We start from the raw sequence: 11,052 nt of genomic DNA on the forward strand, positions 1-11,052 counted from the left end.
CTCTGCAGGGCCCCCATCATGCTTTGCGTTTGTTGGCTGCCATCCAGACTTGTTTACCAGCTCAAATATTCCACAAAAAAACAAAACAAAACAGGCCCACAAGCTAGTGCCACTCCCTAAGGACAAAGGTTCAGCGATAAAGCTAGCCACGTGGTCCCCCATGGGTAGGGTGATGCCTTGGAATCCCTGAATGCTACCAACATGGTGCGTCGGGCCCTCCTGGCCTTGGCTCTGACTCTAATTCCGCCATTAGGTTTCCAGTCCTGGGTCTGGCCGTTGAGAGGTAGATGCAATGCCGTCCCTCTCTTTCTCCCTTTGATTGTTAGAGACAAATTCTGTGTGGTGAAGGCTAGCCTCAGATTGGAGACGCTCCTGCCCACGTCTTGGACTGTCAGAATTCACCAGTGCCCCTGACCTTGAAGGAAGGTGTAGACACGACACAGGCTTCACTTGAGCTGGGTGTACATTTCTTTGTATATTTGAGGCCATTGGCTGGACTGGTAGAAAGAGTGGCTAACGAGTATGAGAAACACTTGGCAGTATGGCAGTAATGGTAAGCACCTGTAATTAGGTTGCCTGGGAGGTTAAGGCAGGAGGATGGTGGATTCCAGGGTAGGCTGGGTTACACAGTGATAAACAAGGCAAATGGGCAAGCACTTTTGGACACTTCCTCATGGACTCATTTTTTTTTTTCTCCCTTTGGTTGAGTTGTTACAATGTGTCGCTCTCTTTGGTTGAGTTGTTACAATGTGTTGCTTCAGTGATGGGGTGAAAAGACACTACTAAAGGTCAACAAAGCTAGCCTGTAATGACTCTGGAGTCTGGGGGGGGAGGGGAGATAGTAAGTTCAAGGATGGCCTGGGAAACTTAGCCAGATCCCGTCTGCAAACAGAAGGTACAGAGAGCGGAAGATGCAGCTTAGCAATGCAGCACTTGCCTCAGGTGTGGGTTCGAGCCCCGAGACTTTCAAACCAGCAAACAAAGGAAAAGCAGGAGCAAACCACAAAGTAAAAGTTAGGAGCACTGAGAACTAGTGGTATTCAGAGGCTGAGAGCACAATAAGAAAGGAGCATGAAAGGAAGTGTTAGGGAAAGAACTGTACTACAGTTGACATTGCAGCGATCCTCAGGTTGGACCCTCATTCCGGGGTCCTGACGGGCCGGCTGGAGAGCCCCGAGACACAAACACCAAAACCAGGAGATGCAACAAGCAAGAGGTGTTTATTGAACGAGTGCCCTCGGGCGACAGCAATCTCAGGGAAAGCTACACCCCCCCCAAAGGGTTCAGGCTCTCTTTTTATAGAGAAAGACCGCAATCAGCATACATGCATGGGGCACACGGTGATTGATTACAAAGTATGATCTCATGTTTGAGAGATCACCCAGGTGTGACCTGTTCGTATTCAAAGGATAAATCATAGAATGACTTGGAAAGTCCCCTGACTGTCCGTTGGCCAGGAGTGACCCATACAGGGTTGTTCATCGGGAATCATTTGTTCCAGGGTTGGGGGTCTATTTCCTTGTTGTGGGCCAAGACCTGTGAGAAACCTTTTTCATACTCTGGCTTTCTCTTGGCTGTCCATTTAGAGCCTTCAGTTATTCCACAAAAAAAATTGATTTAGTAACTAGCCCTATTTAACAAGATCAGTCTAGCATATAACCACTAGCCCCATCACCACAGTAACCTTTCTTGTTCTCATAAATTTCTGTCTTTTCCTCCCATGTCAATGTTCATCCTTTATGATTTTCTATATTTCGTTTGCAAGAATTATTCTTCTGCCCCTTTCCTACATCCTTGCTCTGCAAACTAAAATCTTTCACTCATGGATTGGAAGCAGAGTTGAGGCCAAGCATAGATTTCTGGGCCACAACACTTCCACAGAAAGGATTTCTGCCGATATGAGGGCAATCTGGCTGCGGCATCTGTCACCCATTGATCGGCAGGGTTGATTAGGCTGATCTGGCTGGATAGGAAGGTGTCCCCTTCCTCCCTCACCACTCCATGTGTGTCCCTCCTAAAGCTGTGGGTTCAGTTGGCTGAAGAGGATGACCTTCCCCCAATAGCCCTTCCCCCAATAGAGGAGGACCAGTCTTCTGTCAAGGATATATATGAGTAGCTGCACTCCCCTGCTTCAGCCTCCAAACAAGCTCTCAAAAGATTTCTGCTTCCGTAGCTTTCGATTGATACTTTGTTGCGGGAGCCTTAATAAACAGAGTGTTGACAATTAATATTAACAGTTCTACTTTAAAGATAACAAAATAGACTACTAAGAGAAAAGAAAGTTACAGAAATTGGATTTATAAACTTAGAAATGGGGAGAGGGAGGTGACTGACTGGGCACCAAGGAAATTTAGCTATGAGCATACTTAGCTGACCATATTGATGCTATTAAAAACAGGAGACATACTTTTAGTCCCACTGTCTAAGGAAAAGACCACTACCATAATTTAAAGCCAGTTTTCACAGTTTAAAGCCAAATTTGAAGCAAGCCGTGATTAAATACTGGCCAGGCAGATGGGCTCTGGCCGGGTCCATACCCAGGTTCCCAGGGAATGGTCCTGGAATCAAGTTTTGCATAGGCTTAAGAAGGAAAACCCATAATTGATCGCATTCCCATCAGGTCCAATCAGGGGCAAGCTACATCCTGACGTATTTCTAGCCTGTGAACCTCCTGCCCACAGATGATCATGCACATCTGGTGCAGATGGGTCAAACACACTTGTTTACGGAGTGAACACATGTGGCTTGGTATCTATCGCCCATAAATATCAGCCTCCAGCATTTCCAAAACTATTTGTCCTTGGGCAAGGGGCTTGCAGATGAGAGGCATTTTTGTTTCTCTTGGGCACAGTAAATAAAACTTGAAATGACTTTTTGGCAAAGAGAAAGTTCTGAAAGATACCTATAGGGTGGGTTTCTTGGGATAATTTCACCAAACACTCAAACTCCCTGAACTGTAGAACATTAAGAAGTAGCAACCCTCCTCCATACTCAGACATGAACCATCAAAAAGAGAAAACACAAGGCATGGCAGTGATGACTATCGTTGTAAGTTTCCCAGATGAAATATATCAGTGCAGAAACCATCATTGCATATGGAAGGGAATAAGAGATAGTTTTTAGTGACCATGAACTGGGAACACAGGCGTAGGTGACCTCAAATCCCGTGTTCCAACGTGGAAACAGTTTCATGAAGTTTTATAGTTTTACAGAACAAAGAAAATTATCAATCAAGACAAAAAAATACATTGACAGTTCAGTGAGATGGGGGAAAGCTTTTCTATAAGCCTAAGATGCTCGATGAGCTTTGGGATGGATGGAAACTAGTGGTCTTCTAAGTTATAGATTCCAGAAGGGTTCTGCTAGTCATAGGATATTAGTTCTGACACAGAGATGGACAAGGAATGGCCATTCTGAGACTATAAGTTTCCCCAGGTAAGGCAACAAGCCTCTGGATAGCAACATTCCAACCCCCCACCCTCCAGTGCTGAAATTCTAAATCCTTCAGTCTCTGCATACACAGCTTCCTTCCAGGAGTTCTCACTCACAAATGGTTGCACACACAATTAAGTTTATTTCAGTAATACAAATGTGGCCAATTAGGCAATCAATTAGTGTAATCTATATTAAAGTATTACAGAGGTAATAATAACCTATGTAAATGTCCAAGAGTCAGGGGATTATTAACTATTAAGACATAAAATTCAGGGAGCCAAAAGACCCATCATTGTAATTGACAAGCAAGCTGTAATATTCATATAAAGGCCTAGATTAATTTTTAAAATATTAATCTTACTTATAGTTGAGTCATGGATGATGCATCCTCTGTGATATGGGGGAGGCACATAAATTTTATAATTGTACAAAGGTCATAGGTCAACACAAGTCAAGGCAGTTGTTCAGTGTGTCTTCAGCTTCTCTGAATTGCAGGGAAGTGGAGTTCACATAGGAAATAGGGTTCACTCCAGGAAATTCTGTTTTACAGGCTTGGCTATAAAGTTGGGAAGGGAAGAAGGAAAACAAGATCTTGACCTTTGTCCTGGAGATTTCCTCATCAGCCTCTGTCTCAGCACAACTTAATGGGCTACCAGTCCCTTTAGGGCGTGGCCTTTGGGTAGATAACCCCGGGGCCTTGATAAGGTCTTTGTTTTGAATAGATTTCTGAGTTTCCCAGTTCTCAGGTGTAAGATATATTCATACAGCCAACGACCAAGCTCAAAAAACATGTCAGAGGTTGAGGGCTTTTCCCAGATTCAGTGCTGACTTGCAGCCCTCAACATAGCTACAGGGAGCTCATTCCCGAACATGGTTCCAGTTTGAGCTTTCTAGTTGAACTACACAAAGACACACATTGAAATGGGTCAGAAGTCAGGCTGCCCATGATTTCTCGATCACATTCTGCCAGAGAGGACAGAGGGCCTCTCCTTTCTTGGAAGGAAGGGGACAATGCTTGTAAAATTCCCCACTTTTTTTTCCTTTATAGACTTTCTATCATACTTTGAAGCAAGAATTCTTTGTGTCAGAAGTCCATTTTCCTCTCTGGCTTAAATAAAAGGCGTCTATTTGGCCTTACATTTGTGGTGGCCTGTAAATCACTGGACACAGGCGCCATATGGTCAGTAGCTATGGGTGTCTGGGTGAAGGTGTCATGGAAATACCATGGCTTCCTCGTGAGAAATCACTGTACACATTGGAACTGAGGGGGAGGTTCTTCATCTGGCTGGGGATGATGCCCAAGGGAGAGCTGGCCTCAAACAGAAGAGTTGACAAACTTTCGTACACTTTAGGCTTATGCATTTTACATGAGCTGTCATCATTAAGTCTCTTTTTTTAGGTCCTGGCCCCAGGTTACACTTTGGATATTTTCAGTAGACAAGAGACTTCAAGTCTGGTCACTTGGCAGATGAGAGAGTTACGAGTGTCATTTCTTAAGTACTCCGGTGTTCTTTTCTAATAGCTGTTACTTAGGGTCTTCTCGCTCACATGGCAGAATCGTGAGTTTTCTGATAAGAGCTCAGGTGGCTGTGGCTCTGTGCTGTCCCCTGGAGCTGCCTCTTAGAGATACGTTGTTTGATATGTGTGGGGATGGACCTAGTAGCTGGTTAAGTCAGGCTTGTCTTCTTTGTTTTGTTCTGGAAATGGAACCTAATCGGAGAGGTCAGTCTCGGTGAATGAACATCAGTGGAAACCTTCCTCAGCATCCCTAAACTTCAATTATGGTACAGAATTTCTCTCATTCTCTACCAGATCCGGTGAGTACACCACCTTCCTTCCGGTCATATTAGAATGCTACTTTGTTTAACTCAGTATTTCCTAAGCAAGTTCAATAGTAAATCCTTTAGAGCATCACATTTACAACTCAAGTTTTCCTGCCCTCAGGCATTAGTTCTTTAAATGGTGACTGCCACACCAGTCCATTAGAGCCAGCACCCAGGCAGGGCTCCTTAGAACCTGCTTATGCCATCAGCAATCCAGAGAGAAGGCGGTGCTATGTCCCCTGAAGATTCATGTGTGGGGTACTGGGACAGGCGACTGGGGAGTAAGGTCATTTGAAAGGGTCATCAAAGTGAGGTCTGTCCAGGCAGGGGACGGGCAGTGAGGGGGTAGAGAACGGGCATGGCATCGGTACCCTTTGATGTGAACTCAGTTCTGGGATGTGTTTGGCTCGGTGCTCACAGACAACACCCCCCTCCTGTCTGGAGAGTGGAAGATTTGCTGCAGACACTGGAGCCCGGGTCACAGCTAGATTGTGACGTTACGTCCTTGCAGTGTGCTGTCTGCTTATGCCCAGATGGTGGTGCCATCTGAGAGGCTCTGAAAACTCTAGACCCTGGAGCTTTGTGGGCCAAGTGTATCCCTGGGGTGCCCTGAAAGTACACCTGGTCCTGCCTCGCCCTTGCCTGTCTGCTTCCGGTGCGGTCTTGCTGTCACGATGTTTGCCTTCATCTGGCTCCGGAAGTTGTACACTCAAGGCCTGGGCAGGGAAGCCACTGAAACTGTGACTCAGTAAACTCTTCCTCTCATGAACTGTTTTGTGAGGTATCTTATCAATGCACTATCTGAGGAGTGCAGAAAGCTGAGGTCTGGGCGGGCACAAGGGGAGCCTGGCTGTGTGGCTTTCGGTATAATCGGGTATCAGGAGAAAGAGCCTACAGCGCATTTTGTTTAATATAAAGACTTATAGGGGTGGGGATGATGGACCAGTGCTTGCTCCTCAGCAACCATGCGTGTGACTGCCAGGTGTGGTGGTGCACACCTCAATGCCAGTGCTGGGGAGGCAGAGATGGGGGGTCCCCAGGGCATTCTGGGCAGCTAGTCTTGCAGAACCCATGAGCTCTAGGTCCAGTGAGAGTCCCTGTCTCAACAAAACGAGGTGGAGAGTGGAGGAGGAAGACACTTGACATTGACCTCTGACCTCCAGGTACAGGTGCACGTGTGTGTTCACACATGAACAGGCACACACATCTGAATGTGTGCACACAGAGAATGATTACTCTAGGGAATTGGCACAAGGGGTGAATACAGAGAGCTTTAAAGACCACTCTAAGGAGTCACAGACGTGGGAAGGAGTTACTGCCCCGGGGCTGAATTGAGACTCAACACACATGACCCTTCACCACGCAAGCTGAGCTAGACCTGCTGGTAGGGGCAAGGCAGTGAACTCGACAGAGACATTGCCTTTTAGGGGTCTGAAATTATCTGTCTGTCTGTCCGTCCGTCCGTCCGTCCGTCCGTCCGTCCGTCCGTCCGTCCGTCCGTCCGTCCGTCCATCCATCTATCTATTATCTATCATCTATCTATCATCTATCTATCCATTATCTATCATCTATCTGTCATCTATCCATCTATCTATCTATCTATCATCTATCTGTCATCTATCTATCTATCATCTATCTGTCATCTATCTATCTATCTATCTATCTATCTATCCATCTATTATCTATCATCTATCTATCTGTCATCCATACATCCATCCATCTATCAATCATCACTTCTGCTAGCTAAAGTATTAAAATTCTGGAAAAATCTCGGGCATGATGGGTAGCAGTAGAGAAATCTCAAACACAGCAAACAAGAGCAGGCAGTCTGCAATTGAGAAAAGGCTTTATCAGGGGTAAGGAAACTATGCATGCATACATGCACACGCACACACACACACACACACACACACACGTGAAGACAGCAGATAAACCCTCCACAAAGCAGAGGTGGGGACCCTCAGCTGAACTCCACTTTTCCTTCAGGGACAGGAGTTTTAAAACCTTTGAGGTACTTCCTCCCCAAATTTAGGGTTAGTGTGTTTGAAGACAGGATGGCTGGTGGGCATGTAAGTGCCGTGTGAACATGCTCTGACTCAGCCTTGAACTTGTTGAGCACCCCATTTCTCAGGGGCCTCACAGACAGGAGAAAATACCCATAGGCCTTTGCTCTAAGTTGCTGGGCATCTGTCTCAGGTCAGGAGGGTGAGGAAGAAGTCATCCTTCTTGGAAATTTATCGTCTTCATTACTTAGTCATGGCTCCTCTCCCTATCTGTCTGCCTGTCAGGAAGTCTGAATACCTTTCCATCTCTGAAAATTTCCCTCTGAGGGGTAGCTGTCCACATGTAGGAAGCGAAACTCAGAAGTCCTGGGAAGCTGCCTCTTAGCATGCTGGGAGAGCTACCCTGAGAGCACTGGCTCATGGTGTGGGACTCTTGAATAGATGTGCCCCAGGACCCTTAGAAGGATATACCATCTGCCTCAGCCTTTGCCACTCATGTCCCAGAGGTCCATCTTCAGTGACCCATTGCCTTTAACTAGAAGGAAAGACACTATGTTGACATTATGAAGAAAGACACTATGTTGTACTGATTGCGTGCTAATTTGGAGAAGTAAGATCTACACTGTGATAAGTTCCAGTCTTTCCTGAGGCAGGGTGGAGTTACTGCTGAGAAGACTAAAGAGCAGCACAGACCGTGGGGCTGGGTCCCCTAGGTCACATGTCCTTACCTGGCATGAGGACAGCTTATGATAATTCCTGCAAAGGCTCCTGTTTGGCTTCTGTAACTATGGGAAGAGACAGACTGGATAAGTATGTATATTCTGAACCTAAACATGCATGTCCTGTGTCTTCTGAATGCAAACATCTTTTCAATTATTCAGTTCCTGTGTAGCCTGTTTTTTAATCACTGTATCAAATACTGGAGACGATACATAGAAGGAAGAGGTTTATCTTGGTTCATGGAGTCAGGGGCTGAAAAGTTAAAGCTACATCGGGTGAGAGCCTCACGCTACATGCTCAGGCGTGTCCTGCATGCTCAGGCGTGTCGTGGAAGACATGCAAAGGTTACCTGTGGAATGCATGCAAAAGGTCAGCTACATGGCGGGGTGACCGCCCTTTACTCCTTATTTATTTATTTATTTTCATGCATGATTTTAAAAAGTCTTTAATTTTTAATTTTAGCGATTTCAGACATTATATTGCTCATTTCCCCACATACTCATTGAAACCTTCCTTTGCAACAAGTCCCTTTCTGACTGTGTGTGTGCGCGTGTGTGTGTGCATGTGCGTGTGTGTGCCTGCATGCACATGAGCATGCTGGTGTGTCCATCCCATGGGGTTGAACATGGGCTGGGGTTATTGGATGAAGCATGGGCACCTTCTCCCAGAAACGATTAACTGACAGTAGTTCCTTAGGGAGGGTGGGGCTTTGCAGGCCCTTTTCCCATTCAAGACAATGTGCTCAGGGAGGCTGGAGAGATGGCTCAGTGGTTAGAAATGGCAGCTCGCAGCCTCCTGTATCTCCAGTTCCAATGGATCCTCTTGCTTCCTTGGACACCAGATACACATGTGGTACATACTATATGCTGCATGCATATATTGCAGGCAAATATATGCATAAAAACCATCAAACAGGAAAAGAAAAAACAGGCCCACTCCTGCGCGCTGTGCAGATCTCGAGCTGCCGGGCACAGCAGTGAATCCCTGATGACTGCAGCCAGGTCACGTCCAGAATAAAGTGTCTTGTGGCAGACGTCCCCCGCCTCCCCTGCGGTGTCCCCTGCATCCTGAGGGGACAGTGCTGATGTCTCATTTAGAGCTGAGCCCTCCAGTATCACTGTGTCAGCTCTGAACAGTCGTCATCTCCGTATTAATACTGCTTGCTGCAGTAAGAAGCCCCTGACCAAGGCTGAGAGGCCACTGATCCCGCCTGACTATCGCGGGTGTAAAAGGCAGACGGGACTATGCAGATTCTCAAAACCAAAACCCCAGCCAAGGGAACAGAAACCTAGCTCTCAAAGTAAGCTCCCCGAGAAAAGTAATAGACAGAAGAGACATGACATGTGAGCGAAAAGACTTTGGGGTCCTTTGTCCGCGGCTGAGGCAAGGGCACGCTCTTACCCAGTGACTTAGCTCTGCCATAAAGAAAGTAAAACTCCATGTGAACTTTCTTTGGCGCCCATCATCTTCTCTGATATAGATTGGTGCTTCCAGGAGCAGACATGTGCCAATGTCATAAAGAAAAAAAGAATTTATGTTATTAAAACATCTTAAGTGCCACATTCCATAGATGTCCGAAATGTTTGAAGATGGCCTGTCTTTCTAAAATATGTTTGGCCTTGTAAACATACCTGATGTGGCTACAAGGTCAACTGTAATAGTTGACTAAGTTGTCACTAAACAGAAGTAAATGGCAGAGGTAGCAGCAGGAGAAACGGTGTGCCAGACAAGGTACCAGGACGAGGAGATAAGAGCTGAGAGCTGGGAAAGGCAGAGAGAGCTGAGAAACAAAGCAGCCGCTGTAGCTGTGGGCTGCACTCCAGACTGGCGTGGTCTGCATGCTCTCTCCTTCTGTGGGTCTTCCATGGAGCCTTTTGCCCTGGCCCCAGGGCATTCCTGAGACAAGCTGTGTGCCGTGTTTCAGCTGAGGAGAGCAAACTATCTGAGGATAAGAAGGGGAAAAGCATAAGAATTACAACCTAAAACAAAACTAAAACTTCGAGGCCTGCAGCACTGTTAATTTGCTATCACTAAAATGTGGAAGCCATTCGGTGTCTGCACATGGATGGATGGATGGACGGATGCATGGATGGACGGATACATGGATGGATGGATGCATGGATGGACGGATGCATGGATGGACGGATACATGGATGGATGGATGCATGGATGGACGGATGCATGGATGGACGGATGCATGGATGGACGGATGGTGGATGGATGGACGGTGGGTGGATGGATGGACGGTGGGTGGATGGACGGACGGTGGGTGGGTGGACGGACAGATGGTGGGTGGACGGATGGATGGTGGGTGGACGGATGGATGGTGGGTGGATGGATGGATGGGTACATGGATGGATAAACAACATGTCACATATACATATGAGGGATTATTATTCAGCTCTAATGAGGAAGGGGACACTGAGGCTTGCTGCCATGGGCATTAGACTTAAAGATATGCACCAAGTAAAGGCAGTTAGAAAGGACACAATTATACCTTTCCTCTGCAGGAGGTACCCAGAGGAATGACATTTATAGAAAAAAAAGAAGACATAGGGCACCAATTGTTAGGAGTAATTTTTTCCCTGCTGGTCTGGTCCCACCGCCGCACCAGCCCCAAATAACACACAGAGACTAGTTTCTCATCGGCTAGCTCTGTCTTAAATATTAACCCATTTCTATTAATCTATGTATTTCCACGTGGTCTTATCTTACATATTAGGTACTAGACTTATGTTTTCCAGCTTAGGACAACTCTATTGTAAACTCTGTTATGCCTTCACCCTAGGACTAGATATGTAGGTCGTTTTGTTCTCGATTTTCCTTTTCTTAGAGCACACTTGTTATTCACTGTTTTGTATATAGTTTTTATCAACATTTTCTTTAGACTAAAAGGGGAATTGTAGTGAGATATTCACTTTGTCTGCTTCTGTGGCACTGACCACGCCAATTGGGGGTGGAGCCAGGGGCAGAAGTGACCTGTGGAAGGAGGTCTGAGGAGGAGCCCGGAATGTTCTCTCGCTGGTGGGATGCGGAGAGGAGAGCATCCTGTGGAACTTGCTGGTGTTCAT

This window comes from Phodopus roborovskii, unplaced genomic scaffold (assembly GCF_943737965.1).
Source record: "Phodopus roborovskii unplaced genomic scaffold, PHOROB, whole genome shotgun sequence".
In the NCBI taxonomy this organism is placed as follows: Eukaryota; Metazoa; Chordata; class Mammalia; order Rodentia; family Cricetidae; genus Phodopus; species Phodopus roborovskii.